Below are 15047 nucleotides of genomic sequence, written 5' to 3' on the forward strand. Positions count from 1 at the left end.
TACTCCAAATGCGGCCTAACTAGAACTTTTTAAAGTCTCAGTAGCAAATCGCTGTTTTTACATTCCAACCCTCATGAGATAAATGACAACATCGCATTCGCTTTCTTAATCACGGATTTAACCTGCATGTTTACCTTTAGAGAATCCTCGACTAGCACTCCCAGATCCCTTTGTACTTTGGCTTTATGAATTTTCTCACCGTTTAGAAAGTAGTCCATGCTTGTATTCTTTTTTCCAAAGTGCAAGACCTCGCATTTGCTCACATTGAATTTCATCAGCCATTTCCTGCACCATTCTTCCAAACTGTCTAGATCCTTCTGCAGCCTCCCCACTTCCTCAGTACTATCTATCCGTCCACCTAACATCAGCAAACTTCGTTAGAATGGCCCCAGTCCCTTCATCCAGATCATTAATATGTCATGTGACCATGCAGGTAACCATGCCTGGGATCCAATCAACAACAAGTCCAGCAGTAACTTTGGTGCAATTGCCGAATGGGCAGTCTGTTCAAGTCCAAGGAGTTACCAAGCAGCTCAGTCCTCAGTTATACAGTCCCCTCAAGTTCAGACTGTTCAGATCTCTACTATACCTGAAAGTGAGGACTCCAAGGAATCGGTGGATAGCATGACTGACTCTCAGAAAGGTAGAGCAATTCTATCGAGACGGTCTTCATACAGCAAAATCCTGAATGAACTTTCTTCTAATTCCCCTGGTGTGGCAAGAAATCGATGAGGAGAAATCAGAAGAAGAGTCTGTCTCAGCCGTTACTACAATGACGATGCAGACACCCATCTATCAGACTAGCAGCAGACAATACATTGCTATCACACAGGGGGGAGCACTTCAGCTGGCCAACAATGGTACAGATGCAGTGCAAGGACTCCAGACACAAACAATGACCAACGCAGCTGCAGCCAAGGTTGGAGCAGCCATTATACAGTATGCACAGAGCTCTGATGGACAGCAAATCTTTGTGCTGGGCAGCCAAATGCTTGTACAAGTTGCTACTGGAGATGTCCAAACTTATCAGAGCCGTACAACTCCTAACTCCACTGCTGGCCAGAGAATGGTTATGGCATCTTCACCAGTCCTGCAAAGCCAGCCCGAGAATGCTGAAGAAACCACTCGTAAACATGAAATCCGCCTCATGAAAAACAGGGAGCAGCTCAAGAGTGCCGTCGCAAGAAAAAAAGAGTATGTGAAGTGCTTGGAGAATTGGGTTGCTGTTCTGAAAAATCGAATTGAAAGAGAAGGTGTACAAAGTGGCCAAAAACAGCATGAAACTAGAACTGGGAAAACAGTAAAGGTCAACCGAAAGCCACAAAAGAGCTATAAAGAAAAGTAATGTAGAACATGAGAAAAATAAACTATAACAGACGATAAAGACAGATAGCAAAAGTTTATATAAATATATATAACGAGGAAAGAATGGCTAAAGTAAATGTTGGTCCTTTGGAAAATGAGAAGAAGCATTTAGTTATGGGATATCACAGTGGAGGATACTAATATTTCCAGTAACTAGCAAAGAGACAAAGGTAGGTGAGGATTTGGAAACTATCATTATTACTGAACAGCTAGTTTTACACTGTTTGGAGGTAATTGAGCTAACGATAGAAAAGTCTCCTGACCTTGATGGAATGCATCCCAGGGTACCAAAAGAGATGCCAGGAAAAATAACAAATGCACTGGCAGTAATTTTCCAAAATTCACTGGACTCTGTGGCAGTCCCAGCAGATTGGAAAGCAGCAAAAGTGATGCCACTGTTTTAAAATGGAGGTGGGCAAAAAGTGGAGAATTATATACCAGTTAGTTTATTCTCTGTAGTGGGAAAGATGCTTGGGTCTATTATCAAGGAAGAAATAGCAGGAAATCTCGATAGAAATTATCCCATTGTACAGACAGAGCATGGGGTCATGAAGGGCAGGTCATGCTTGACCAATCTTTTTGAATTCTATGAAGACATTTCGAGCAAGATGGACTACGGGGACCCAGTGGATGCGATGTTCCTGGATTTCCAAAAGACCATCAACAAGATGCTGTGCAAGAGGCTGTTCCATAATAAAGGGTGCATGGCGTTAGGGTAGAGTATTAGCATGGATAAAATATTGGTTGACTAATAGGAAGCAAAGTGTGGGGATAAATGAGTATTATTCTGGCTGGCAATCATTGACAAGTAGTGTGCCTCATGAATCAGTGTTGGGACTGCAATTATTTACAACTGATACAGATGATTTGGAGTAGGAACCACATGTAGGGTGTCAAAGTTTGCATGTGACAGACACTAAGATGATTAGTGGAACCAAGTGAGCGGAGGACTGTGAAATTTTGCAGAGGAACACAGATACATTGAGTGAGTGGGTAATGGTCTGTCAAATGAAATAGAATGTTTGAAAATCTTAAGTTATACTCTTTGGTTGTCGGAACATTTAAAAGAAATCATTTGAATATTTAAAAAGTTGCATCATTTGCTCTGCAGAGGGACCTGAGCATCCTTCTGCATGAAGGTTGGTCACCAGGTACAACAATCAGTTCAGAAAGCAAATGGAATTTTGTCCTTCATTGCTGAAGGGATTGTGTTTAAAAGCAAAGGTTATGTTCCAGCTGTATTTGGGTGCTGGTGAGGCCACACCTGGAGTACTGCATGTAGTTTTTATCTCCTTAGTTGAAAAAGGATGTACTGGCACGAGAGGGGGTGCAAAGGAGGTTAACTAGGTTGATTTCGTAGTTGAGGGGGTTGGCTTAAGAGAGACTGAGTAGATTTGGGATTATATTCATTGGAATTCAGAAGAATGGAAACATATAAAATAATGAATGGAATAGATAAAATAGAAGTAGAGAGACGTTTCCACTGGCAGGTGAAGCCAGGACAAGAGGGCATCACCGCAAGACTAGAGGCAGTAAATTTAAGACTGAATTGAGAAGGAACTTCTTGACCTCTATGGAATTCATTGCCCAGGGAAGTAGTTGATGCTAGTTCAGTAAACGTTTTTAAAGCTAGGTTAGATTTTTTAAAAAGTAATAATTAATGGACACGGTGAGAACCTGGGTAAATGGTTCTGTGTTCACTAAATGATCAGCCATGATCTTATTGAACGGCAGAGCAGGCTAAAAGAGGAGGACGGCCTTCTACTGTTCGTAGTTCTTATGTTATCTCTCCCTCATTCGTGACTTGGAGGTGTTGGATTGGGATGGATATAAGTAAAATTCACAGAACACCCCACAGAGAGAGAGAGACGGGGGGGGGGGGGAGAGAGAGAGAGACAGGGGGGAGAGAGAGACGGGGGTAGGGGGGGAGAGAGAGAGACGGAGGGAGAGAGAGAGAGACGGGGGGGAGAGAGAGAGAGACGGGGGGGAGAGAGACGGGGGGAGAGAGACAGGGGGAGAGAGAGACGGGGAGAGAGAGAGACGGGGGGAGAGAGAGACGGGGGGAGAGAGATAAACGGGATTATTGGTCAACAGGATTATTTGGAAGCACGAGGTTTGCTGCTTCTTCATCAGGTGGTTTTGAGATGCTGTTGTCATTTTTAACTCTTGTAACTCATGAAAAGCAACAAAAGCCACGAAGCAATCTGCATGCTCCAGCCAACAATGGGCCCCTGGTAATTGATGTCAGTGGTGGACCAATGGAAAGGCAGGGACAGAGCTGGAGGACCTGGCGGGGCAGTAGGTCCTCCGACCAATCAGGGTGAATGAGGGGCGGGACTAGACTATACCACGTGATCGTCCTCGCGGTCGGTTCGGGACGTGTGGACGGAGAGCTGTTGGTAAAGATAGAAATAAACAGCAGGAAGCGGGAGAGAAATGGTGTTGGTATGGGTTGAGAGGGTTTATAGACATTTGGTGCACATCAGAAAATACAAACTTGAAACTTAGTCCCGTTTTTGCAGTAAACGGGAAAATGCCTCATCCAGCGATTGATTCGAGTAAGCACCACCATCTTTATTCGGGGCAATGATTCACTGGACACGCGCAGCCGCCAGCTTTGTAGGGGGCAAAGTTCAGCGGGACGTATGTGCAGCCTTCTCTGGTAGAGAGTCATAGGAGAAAGTGAGGACTGCAGATGCTGGAGATCAGAGCTGAAAATGTGTTGCTGGAAAAGCGCAGCAGGTCAGGCAGCATCCAAGGAACAGGAGAATCGACGTTTCGGGCATAAGCCCGTCTTCAGGGCTTATGCCCGTTCCTGAAGAAGGGCTTATGCCCGAAACGTCGATTCTCCTGTTCCTTAGAGAGTCATAGGACAGGATTTACACAGAGCATATTCACACCCAGAGAAATGGATTTTTTTTCTGGATTTGTTTTGTCATTCATTTAAATGATTTGGATGTGAATAGAGGCGGTACAGTTAGTAAGTTTGCAGGTGACGCCAAAATTGGAGGTATTGTGGACAGTGATAAAGGGTATCTCAGAGTACAATGGGCTGGGGAGTGGCAGATAGCGTTTAATTTAGATAAATGTGAGGTGCTGCATTTTAGAAAAGCAAATCAGAGCAGGACTCACGCACTGAATTGTAAGGTCTTGGAGAGTCTTGCTGAACAAAGAGACCTTGGGATGCAGGTTCATAGTTCCTTTAAAGTAGAGTCGCAGGTCGATAGGATAGTGGAAAAAGGCATTTCGTATGCTTCCCTTTATTGGTCAGAGCATTGAGTAAAGGAGCTGGACAGGACATTGGTTAGGTCACTTTTGGAATGTTGTGTGCAGTTCTGGTCTCCCTCGTATCAGAAGGTGGCACTGAAACTTGAGAAGTTTGAGAAATAATTTTCAAGGATGTTGCCAGCGTTGGAGGATTTGAGTTGCAGGGAGAGGCATAATAGGCTGGGGGCATTTTCCCTGCAGTGTCATAGGCTGAGGTGTGATGTTGTAGAGGCTTATAAAAATCGTGATGGACATGGATAGCGTAATTAGACAAGGGTTGGTGGAGCCCAAAACTAGAGGATATAGGTTGGGGGGGGGAGGGGGGGAGAGAATTCAAAAGGACCCTAAAAGGCAGCTAAAATTATAACATTTCAAAGGCATTTGAATAGGAAGGGTTCAGATGGATGTTGGCCAAGTGCTGGCAAATGGGAATACATTAGGGTAGAAAGTGAGGTCTGCAGATGCTGGAGATCAGAGCTGAAAATGTGTTGCTGGAAAAGCGCAGCAGGTCAGGCAGCATCCAGGGAACAGGAGAATCGACGTTTCGCCCCTCCCCCAAGTCCCTCCTCCCTACCTTTTATCTTAGCCTGCTGGACAAACTTTCCTCATTCCTGAAGAAGGGCTTATGTCCGAAACGTCGATTCTCCTGTTCCCTCAATACATTAGGGTAGAATATCTGGTTGGCATAGATGGGTTGGACCGAAGAGTCTGTTTCTGTGCTAGACATCTCTGATTGTGGGATCATAAAAGTGAACACTGCTCTGATTCATCTCTGGTCTCCTTGATGTCCACTTGTTTGTTATCTAGCTTTCTCAGTCTCTCGTGTGTATTTTTGCTTTGTGTAGTATTTTACTATTACGTTCACAGACCTCTTTGTCCATGAATTTGTAAATGAATTGTCCACTGCTGCCTGGCTCCTGACCATATGCTCCATTATCAGGTTATTTTTTCCACAATATCTTTGACAGTCAAGAGTTCTTTTTTCCAAGAAGTGAGTGGATTTTCCTTCCATTTTTGACAGTCAAATTCTGCACCATTTTCATTCCCTATAAATCATATTGCACTTCCTGAAACATGTGTATTTCTCCTTCCACAGATACCAGTGATCAAGGCCAAAGCTCTGTTGCCTGTTGAGAAGGTGATGTTTGACTTCCTTGTACTTCTGCAGTTTGTGTGGTGAAGGTGCTCCCACAACGTGGTTGGGTAAGAGACATTACAGATTATTCACTCAGAGATTGTGAAGAGTAGAAGATATCTGTACAAATCAACACGTTTTTAATTTCACAAAAATATTGAGAACTTTTGACAAAAGGCCACAGATGGAGAATATTATGTCCGGTGCCCAAACCTTTGCGAAATAAGCAATTTTTCAGGAATGACTTAAAGGAAGAAAGCAGATCATAGAGGGTGGGAATTCCAGACCGTGTTGCCTTGGAATCTATAGAAACAGTCACACAGCTGAACTCAAAAATAAACACATCGTTGGGAGTCTAAACTAAAATGATTTATTGAGATGTGAAAGGGTGTGTGGTGAAGGGAGATAGGAATGATTACAGCCAGGAATTAAGTCAAGGGTGTGAAGGTAAATTGCTGTTGCTTATAAATGGGAGCCTTTTGATAGATCAGCAAGTTCTGGTACAAGTGAACACTTGGGCGGTAGAGTTTTCAATATTCTGGAGATGATAGGGAGGGTGATTGTGGGATGCTGGCCAGGAGTGGGTTTAGATAATGAAATCTAGAGTTAACAAAAGGAATGAATGAGAGTTTCAGTAAATGAGCTGAGGCTGTGGTGAGGTCAGGTGATATCACTGAAGTCGAAGTAGTGGTCTTGGAGGGGGTCTGGCCTGTCATCCTCACCTCATCTCTGGGATTCAGCTTGTTTGTCAGTTTGTGAATCAAGTCTGTAACAAGATCAGGAACTGGGTGGCCCTGGCAGAACCCAAACTGGGTGTCACTGAGCAGGTTATTGCTGAGCATGTGCTTGACTGCACTGTTGGTGACACCTCCCATCTCTTCACTGCTGAGCGAGTGTGGACTGATGGAGGGATATTGGCTGAGTTGGATCTGCCCTGTGTTTTTGTGTTGGAACATCCCTGAGCAATGTTCCACAAAGTCGGTAGGTGCCAGTGCTGGAGCAGTACTTGCCTTGGTGGGCAGCAGGTTCTGGAGCACAGCCATCAGTACTATTGCCAGAATATTGGCAGGGCCCCTCGCCTTTATACTACTTATCCGTTTCTGGATCTGATTTCAAATGAGTTTTCAACCAAGTCGATTCATATCTGTGATGTCAGGGACCAATGGAGAAGGCTCATCCACTTGGCACTGCTGGCTGAAAATCGCTGCAAATGCTGTCCTCTTATCTGTTGCATGAATGTGTGAGGTCCCTCCATCAGTAAGGGTGGGGATATCTGTGATACTTCCTCCAGTGAGTTGTTTAATTGTCCATCACTATTCTTGACTAGGTGTGGCAGAACTGCAGAACTCAGATCTAATCCATTGGTTATGGGATCACTTAGTTTTATTTGGTGTTGCTTGTGCTGTTTGGCCATGCTGGTTTGGTAGCTGCACCAAGTTGGCACCTCATGTTTAGGTATGCCTGGTACTGCTCCTGGCATGCCTTCCTGCATTCACCATTGAACCAGAGTTGATTCCCCTGGTATGATGTTATTGTTTGAGTGGGGGATATCAGGCCATGAGATTTCAGATTGGGCTGGAGTACAGTTCTGCTGCTGTTGTTGGCCCACAGTGAGGCGGATGTTGCAGGGTCAAGAGGGCTGATTTTGTTGTATTTGCTAGTGCATTGGTAGATGTAATGTGGTCCATCCGATTTCATTCCTTTGTTGAGACTGTGCAGTGATTAATACAATGAGTGATTTGATGGGCCACTGAGGGGTTTCATTCTCTCAAGGACATTGTCAATCGCAGAAAAACATCCCCAATGGTTCCATGCCAAACAGTAGATTCTTCATTCCAGTTATTTTTTTCTTGACTTCAGAGCCACCCTCTACCGATTTAGGATTCAAACCAGAACTTCAGTTGTATATTTTAATATTCTTGATAAATGATAAATACGACAGGTTTGTTCACTTATTTTTAAATCACTATCACAGGTTTTGTTTTTATTATTTTCAAAACAATGCCCATTATCCTGCCTCCTCCATCCTCCCCTGCAACAACAAGAGTGAGTTGCACATGGAGTTTCTCTGTCAATAGCATTGAGACAATCCGATCAGCTGCCTCTGCTTCTTCCCTCCCTCTCCACTCGTCCACCGAGCCAAACTGCCTCACAAGGGTGCTCCTCATTTTAGTCCTAAACTTGCATTTCCTAGAGTCTCTTGTCAAGCCTTGTTAGAGGTCATCTTGACCATTTACCCTAGTGTAGTTAAATCATGGACATTCAAAATCTCTGTCTCATCCTCCTGCTTGTCAGCGTCACCCCCTCCCCCTTGCCAATTCACAGATATTGTTCCATGATCTGTCTGTCTGTCTTTTCTGGTTATGTTCTTCTCTCCCATTCTGCTGAAACCGAATATATGACCTCACCGTCATTGGAAAATCCTGCTCCAACTCCAATCTCCCTTTCCTTTCTGAATTCCTTGCATTTGGTGTCCCTCCAAGATCTATCCTTGGTCTGTCCTGTTTCTCACCTACGTACTGCCAGGAGGTAACATCGCCCAAATGCACTCTTTCACATGTACACTGACAATGTCCAGCTCTCCCTCCCCATCATTCGTCTCCATTACTCCACTGTTACTCAGTTATCAAACTGCTTACAACGCTTTGATTAGCTGCAATTCACTCCAATGAAACTCTGCAATTGTTAAATCCATTGCCTTCAGTTGTTATTCCAAATTCATTTCCCTTACTGCTGTGTCCCTCCCTCTCACTGGCAAGTGTCTAAGGTAGGACTACATTCTTCACAATATTGCTCTCATACCTGACCCCAAGGTGACCTTCTGATCAGGCATCTACACAATCACAAACGCCAGGAATTCCAATCTCTAACATGTTACTTGTCTCCTTCTCACCCCAGCTCCATTGCTACTGAAACCCTAACCTGTGTCGGTGTTGCCTTTAACTTGACAAATCTGAAACAGAACCCTTGATTCCGCGACTGACCCAGAATCTGGTTCAAGACTCACCCGTAATGCGACACATCCTCTCCATATTTACACCGTCAAACCTCGACAGAATCCTTTATGTTTCAAAGAGATCACCTCTCATTCTTCCAAAGTCCAGTGAGCAGATTCCCAACTCGTTCAGCCTTTGCTTCCAGGATAATCCCTTCAAAACAGGGATCATCCCAAAGGATCTTCTCTAAAATGCCTCCAATAAACTGTTCTATTTCATTAACTAAAGCGACCAAACTCTGTTCACGTTACTCCAGATGTGGTCTCACTCGCCATTTGTTTAGTTGCCCTAAGGTATATACTCCAAACTCTTATATTGAAAACTCTTTGAAATAAGGGACAGCATTGAATTCCCCTTCCTGATTCCATGTTGTAACTGTGTGCTAGCTTTCCGTGTTTTCTGCTCAGTTTCCCCCAGTCCCTTTGTGGTGCAGCTTTCTACAGTTTATCCCAAGTTATACTCTATTTGCCAAATTGTTGCCCACGTTTCCTGTGAATATCTCTCTGTAAACTGTTTTTAATGCTTTTGGAACTTGCCTGTTATGCCTTTTCTAGGAAATTTTCCCCCTCATTATTCGAAACATGTACTGTGAAAACTGGGCAGTGGGAAGCATGCGCAGTTGCTATCTTTCAGGGATACTCTGTTTCACGACTGGGAGGAGCTTGCTGTCCATTGGACAGAATGGAGACATCTTGCCCATCAAGCTGCATGAGCCTTTCACACCCCATGTCTTATTGAGGAGGCACAGCGGCAGAACGGAAGGAAAGAAAAGGAAGCAAATCCTGCTCTCCATATCTCACTGAATCTTGGGACATTCTGTCCCTTGTTCAGTCACATGAAGTCCCAAGGTGGAAACTCAAAGAAACCCTCATAGACTTGCCCTTGAATTGCCTGCTAACCTCCACCAGGGGTAATGTGTACAGTCATCCTGGGCCAGGAGGAGGGGATTGTATGAGTTTCAAACTTCAACTGACAGTGACAGATTTTATAAACTTATATTACAGGCAGATATTCAGATGGTAATCTCAGTCATTGTAACGCCAAACTCTGACAGAATTACTGCATTCATCAGGACCTGGATATTCATATTGTGTGAGAGTATTGTGTTCCAGATCAATACCATTTACTGAAGAAAAGTTCTCCTTTGAATCAAACCATCCTCTCAATAGATCTTCCCAAATCTTCAACATGTGTCCCGTAATCCTTGTATAATGAGCTGATGGGTGTAAGGTTTATTATTATAACGTGTAACTTTTGTAAACCGCTTTGTCACAGCTCCCCAAATTTTCTTTGCTACAAGGAGAACAATCTCAGTTTTTCCAAACCACTGATTCCCCAATGTCTGTTTGCTATCTATAAGGTACACATCAGGGTTGTGTTGGAACATTCTCCACTTGCCTGCATCAGTGCACCCTCCCCCCCCCCCCCCCCACCCCCCCCCCCCACCCCAATAATATTAAAGAAAATGAACATCCTCCAGGACAGAGCACTGTACCTGAGTGGTTTCCCATCCACCACCTTCAGCATTCCTTCTTCCCACCCTCGAGGCACAGTTGCATTACTGTGTAAAAGATCAAGTCAGCATTGTCCTACCCGCATAGGACTGCTCTCTCATTCGAGAGAGATGTCTGGTAGTGGTTAACCTGAATATTGCTACAGCGCAGGCAAGGGGAGAGGTTGAAAAGGAGAGTCCATTAATTGTGGATGGTTATTCTTGATGTGTATTAGCAACACACATGTCACGTGAACAATTAATGTTAAAAAAGCCTCTCAAATTCTGCAACTAATATCCCCCATTCCTTGAACCATCCTCATAAATCTCCTGTGCCCCTTCTCAGGGACCCTGCCATCCTTCACAATGTGTGGGCGACCTGTCGTTCGCACAGACCCAGCTGCTCTGAACCCTGTGGGTGATAGCATAGAGCAACAGTTGCACGAAACCTCACTGTCTGGAAGAGAGTGAGAGACAAACATCCCGATGGCATTTAAAATCTATTTAGGAACACACTTGCAAGGCCAAGGCTGACAGGTCTATGGGCTCTGTGTTGGAAAATGGGATTAAAATAGTTAGCTGGGAGATTTCTTTCCAGCATAAACCCAATGGACCACAAAACCGTTTTCTGTCATGTAGACCACAGTCGCGTAATATAGGAATATGACAAGCCACAATAGAAACCAGGTCAGAGAAGGTGATATTAGAATAGATGATACGTGATTGATTAATATTTTTGGAGGAAAATGTTACAGAGGTTAAGCGGGACATTGTGGAGCTCTGGGTGCAGGAATCTGACATAAAAATGGGTTATCCTGAAGGCTGGAATTAAAGAAAGGCACATCACAGAGATTAGTGAGGGTGGACAAGATTAAAGATAGGGTGTTGAGACTGGAGGAGATTAGAGATTGGAAGATGTTGCAGAGATTGAGATGTTTTTGATGCAGAGATAGTGATAGTTCTGAGGCTAGAGAGGAATTATAGAGATAAGGATGAGTTGTTAGCTTTCCCAACACTACGTCTTTACTGATAAATGATTGTTTCTCTGTCCTCATCTGCCATTGCCTCCATAGGCCTGCGACAATGAGAGTACACAGACAGTATGTTCCTGTTAAGGCCAAGGCTGGGAGGCGTCGAGAATGCAGCATGACCTGCGAAATTGAGGCTCTGGTCAAGAAAATAAAGAAATGATATGGCAGGTACAGACCACTGTGTTTGTGTGAATCCCTAGAGGACTATAAGGGCAGTAGGAGTATACTCACGGGAAACCAGGAGGCTAAAAAAGGGACATGAGATAGCTTTGGGAAATAGGTTTCAGGAGAATCCAAAGAGATTCTACAAATACACTAAAGACAAAACAATAACTAGGCAGAGAATAGCAACCCTCAAAGATCAACAAGACTGTCTGTGGAACAGCAGGAGGTGGGAGAGATTCTGTAAGTATTTCATGTCAGTTTTTACTGAAAGGGGATATGGAAGTTAGAGAATTTGGAGAAATAAATAGTGATAACTTGGCAAGTGTACATATTACAGAGGAGGAGGTACTGGATGTCTTAAAATGCATAAAGGTGGATAAATCCCTGGAATCTGATCAGGTCTATTCCCAGAACTTTGTGGGTAATTAGAGAAGCTTTTGCTGGGCCCCTCGCTGCAATATTTGTATCATCGATCGCCACAGGTGAGGTGCTGGAAGATGGACGCCATTATTTGAGAAAGGTGGTAAGAAAAAGCCAGGTAACTATAGACCGATGAGCCTGAAGTCAGTGGTAGAGAAGTTGTTGGAAGGGATTCTCACGGACAGGATTTACAAGTCATTGGAAAGGCAGGAAATGATTAGGGAGAGTCAGCATGGCTTTGTGCATTGAAATCATTAACTTGGACTTGAGAAAGACACAAGGTTTCACATAACATACTGGTTGGCAGGTTCTGGCGGAACTCGCTGTTTGGATATGGACTTGGCTGGAAGGTCAAAGAGTCATAGATGGACAGCACAGAAACACCGACCCGTCGGTCCAACCAGTACATGCTGATCAGATATCCCAATGCAATCTAGTCCACCTGTCAGCACCCGGCCCATATCCTTCCTATTCATATACACATGAAGATACCTTTTAAATGTTGCAATCGTAATGGCTTCCACCACTTCCTCTGGCAGCTCATTCCATACACGTACCACCCTCTGTGTGAAAACATTGCCTCTCAAGTCTCTTTAAAGTCTTTCCCCTCATACCATAAAGCTATGCCCTCTAGTGCTGGGATCCCCACGCCAGAGAAAAGACATTGTCTATTTATCCTATCCATGCACCTCATGTTTTTATATACATAGATAAGATCACCTCTCAGCCTCCGACGCTGCAAGGAAAACAGCCCCAGTCTATTCAACTTCTATTCAACCCCCAGCCGAGCTCAAATCCTCCAAGCCTGGCAACGTTCTTGTAAATCTTTTCTGAACCCTTTCAAGTTTCACAACATCCTTCCAATAGGAGGGAGACCAGATTTGTACGCAACGTTCCAAAAGTGGTCTAACCAATGTCCTGTACAGCCGCAACATGATCTCATAACTCCTGAACTCAATACTTTGTCCGATAAAGGAAAGCATACGACATGCCTCTTTCACTATCCTATCTACCTGCACTCCAAGGTCTCTTTGTTCAGTAACACTCCTCAGGACCTTACCATTAAGTGTATAAGTCCTGCTAAGATTTGCTTTCCCAAAATGCCAATCCTCAGCCCATTCACCCATCTGATCAAGATCCCATTGTACTCTGAGGTAATCTTTTTCACTGTCCACTACACCTCCAGTTTTGGTGTCATCTCACTAACTATACCTCCTATGTTCACGTCCAAGTCATTGATATAAATGACGAAAGGTAGTGGAGCCAGCAGTGATCCTTGTAACACTCCACTAGTCACAGGCCTCCAGTCTGAAAAGCAACCCTCCATCACCACCCTCTGTCTTCTGCCTTTGAGCCAGTTCTGTATCCAAATGGTTAGTTCTCCCTGTATTCCATGAGCTCTAACATTGCTGAGCAGTCAGTGTCATAGTGGAGGGTGCTTTTTGGACTGGAAGCCTGCGATGAGCAATATGCTGTCAGGCTGGGTGCTGGGTCCACTGCTTTTTGCCATATATATAAATGATTTCTATATGAATATAGGAGCTATGGTTAGTAGATTTACAATAGACATCAAAATTGGTAGTGCAATGGACAACAAAGTTACCTGAGAGTACAATGAGACTCCGATCAAATGGGCTGAGGAGTGGCAGATGCAATTTAATTTAGATAAATGTGAGGTTCTGCATTTTGGAAAAGCAAATCAGGGAAGGTCCTGGGGAGTGTTCCGGAACAAAGACACCTTGGAGTGCAGCTTCATAGTCCTTGAAAGTGGAATCATAGATAGGCAGGGGAGTGAAGAAAGTGTTTGGTGTACTTGCCTTTATTGGTCTGTGCATTGAGTACAGGAGTTGTGACGTCATTTTGCGGCTGTACAGGACATTCATTCAGCCACTTCTGGAATTCTGCTTTCAGTCCTGGTCTCCCCGCTATTGGAATGATATTGTGAAACTTGAAAGGATTCAGAAAAGATGCAAAGATGTTGCCAAGGTTCAAGGATTGAGGAGAAAGTGAGGTCTGCAGATGCTGGAGATCAAAGTTGAAACTTTATTGCTGGAACAGCACAGCAGGTCAGGCAGCATCCAGGGAACAGGAGATTCGACGTTTCGGGCACAGGCCCTTCTTCAGGAATGAGCAGAGAGTGTTCAGCAGGAGAAGATAAAAGGTAGGGAGGAGGGACTTGGAGGAGGGGCGTTGGAAATGTGATAGGTGGAAAGAGGTCAAGGTGAGGGTGATAGATCGGAGTAGGATGGAGGCGGAGAGGTCAAGAAGAAGACTGCAGGTCAGGAAGGCGGTGCCGGCTAGAGGGATTCGGCTGAGACAAGGTGGGGGGAGGGGGGATGAAGAAACTGGTGAAGTCCAAGTTCATCCCCTGTGGTTGGAGGGTTCCCAGTCGGAAGATAAGACGCTCCTCCTCCGACCGTCGCGTTGTTGTGGTTTGGCGGTGGATGAGTCCAATGACCTGCATATCCTCGGTGGAGTGGGAGGGGGAGTTGAAATGCTGTGCTAGAGGGTGGTTGGGTTGGTTCGTCCGGGTGGCCCAGAGGTGCTCTCTGAATCGCTCCGCAAGTAGGCGGCCTGTCTCCCCAATATAGAGGAGGCCACACCGGCTGCAGCGGATGCAGTAGATGATGTGGGTGGAGGTGCAGGTGAATCTGTGGCGGATATGGAAGTTTCCTTTGGGGCCTTGGAGAGAAGTGAGGGGGGAGGTGTGGGCGCAAGTGTTGCACCTCCTGCGGTTGCAAGGGAAGGTGCCGGGAGTGGAGGTTGGGTCGGTGGGGGGTGTGGATCTGACAAGGGAGTCGCGGAGGGAGTGGTCTCTACGGAAAGCTGATAGGGGAGGGGAGGGAAATATATCCTTGGTGCTGGGGTCTGTTTGGAGGTGGCGGAAGTGACGGCGGATGATGCGCTGTACATGGAGATTGGTGAGGTGGTAGGTGAGGACCAGTGGGGTTCTGTCCTGGTGGCGTATGGAGGGGCGGGGCTCAAGGGCGGAGGAGCGGGAAGTGGAGGGGATGCGGTGGAGGGCACCGTCGACCACGTCGGGGAGGGAAATTGCGGTCCTTGAAGAAGGAGGCCATCTGTGTTGTACGTATTTTGAACTGGTCCTCCTGGGAGCAGATGCGGCGGAGACGAAGGAATTGGGAGAATGGGATGGCGTTTTTTACAGGGGGCAGGAT

At 45.2% G+C, this 15047-nt stretch overlaps 1 pseudogene; it reads left to right on the plus strand.

Annotated features, from left to right (window-relative positions):
• Positions 1-382: 382 nt before the first annotated feature.
• Positions 383-1345, plus strand: LOC122552109 (cyclic AMP-responsive element-binding protein 1 pseudogene; annotated as a pseudogene).
• Positions 1346-15047: the final 13702 nt, after the last annotated feature.

This window comes from Chiloscyllium plagiosum, unplaced genomic scaffold (genome assembly GCF_037043375.1).
Source record: "Chiloscyllium plagiosum isolate Xiang-an unplaced genomic scaffold, Cpla_swu_hap1 HiC_scaffold_46, whole genome shotgun sequence".
NCBI lineage: Eukaryota > Metazoa > Chordata > Chondrichthyes > Orectolobiformes > Hemiscylliidae > Chiloscyllium > Chiloscyllium plagiosum.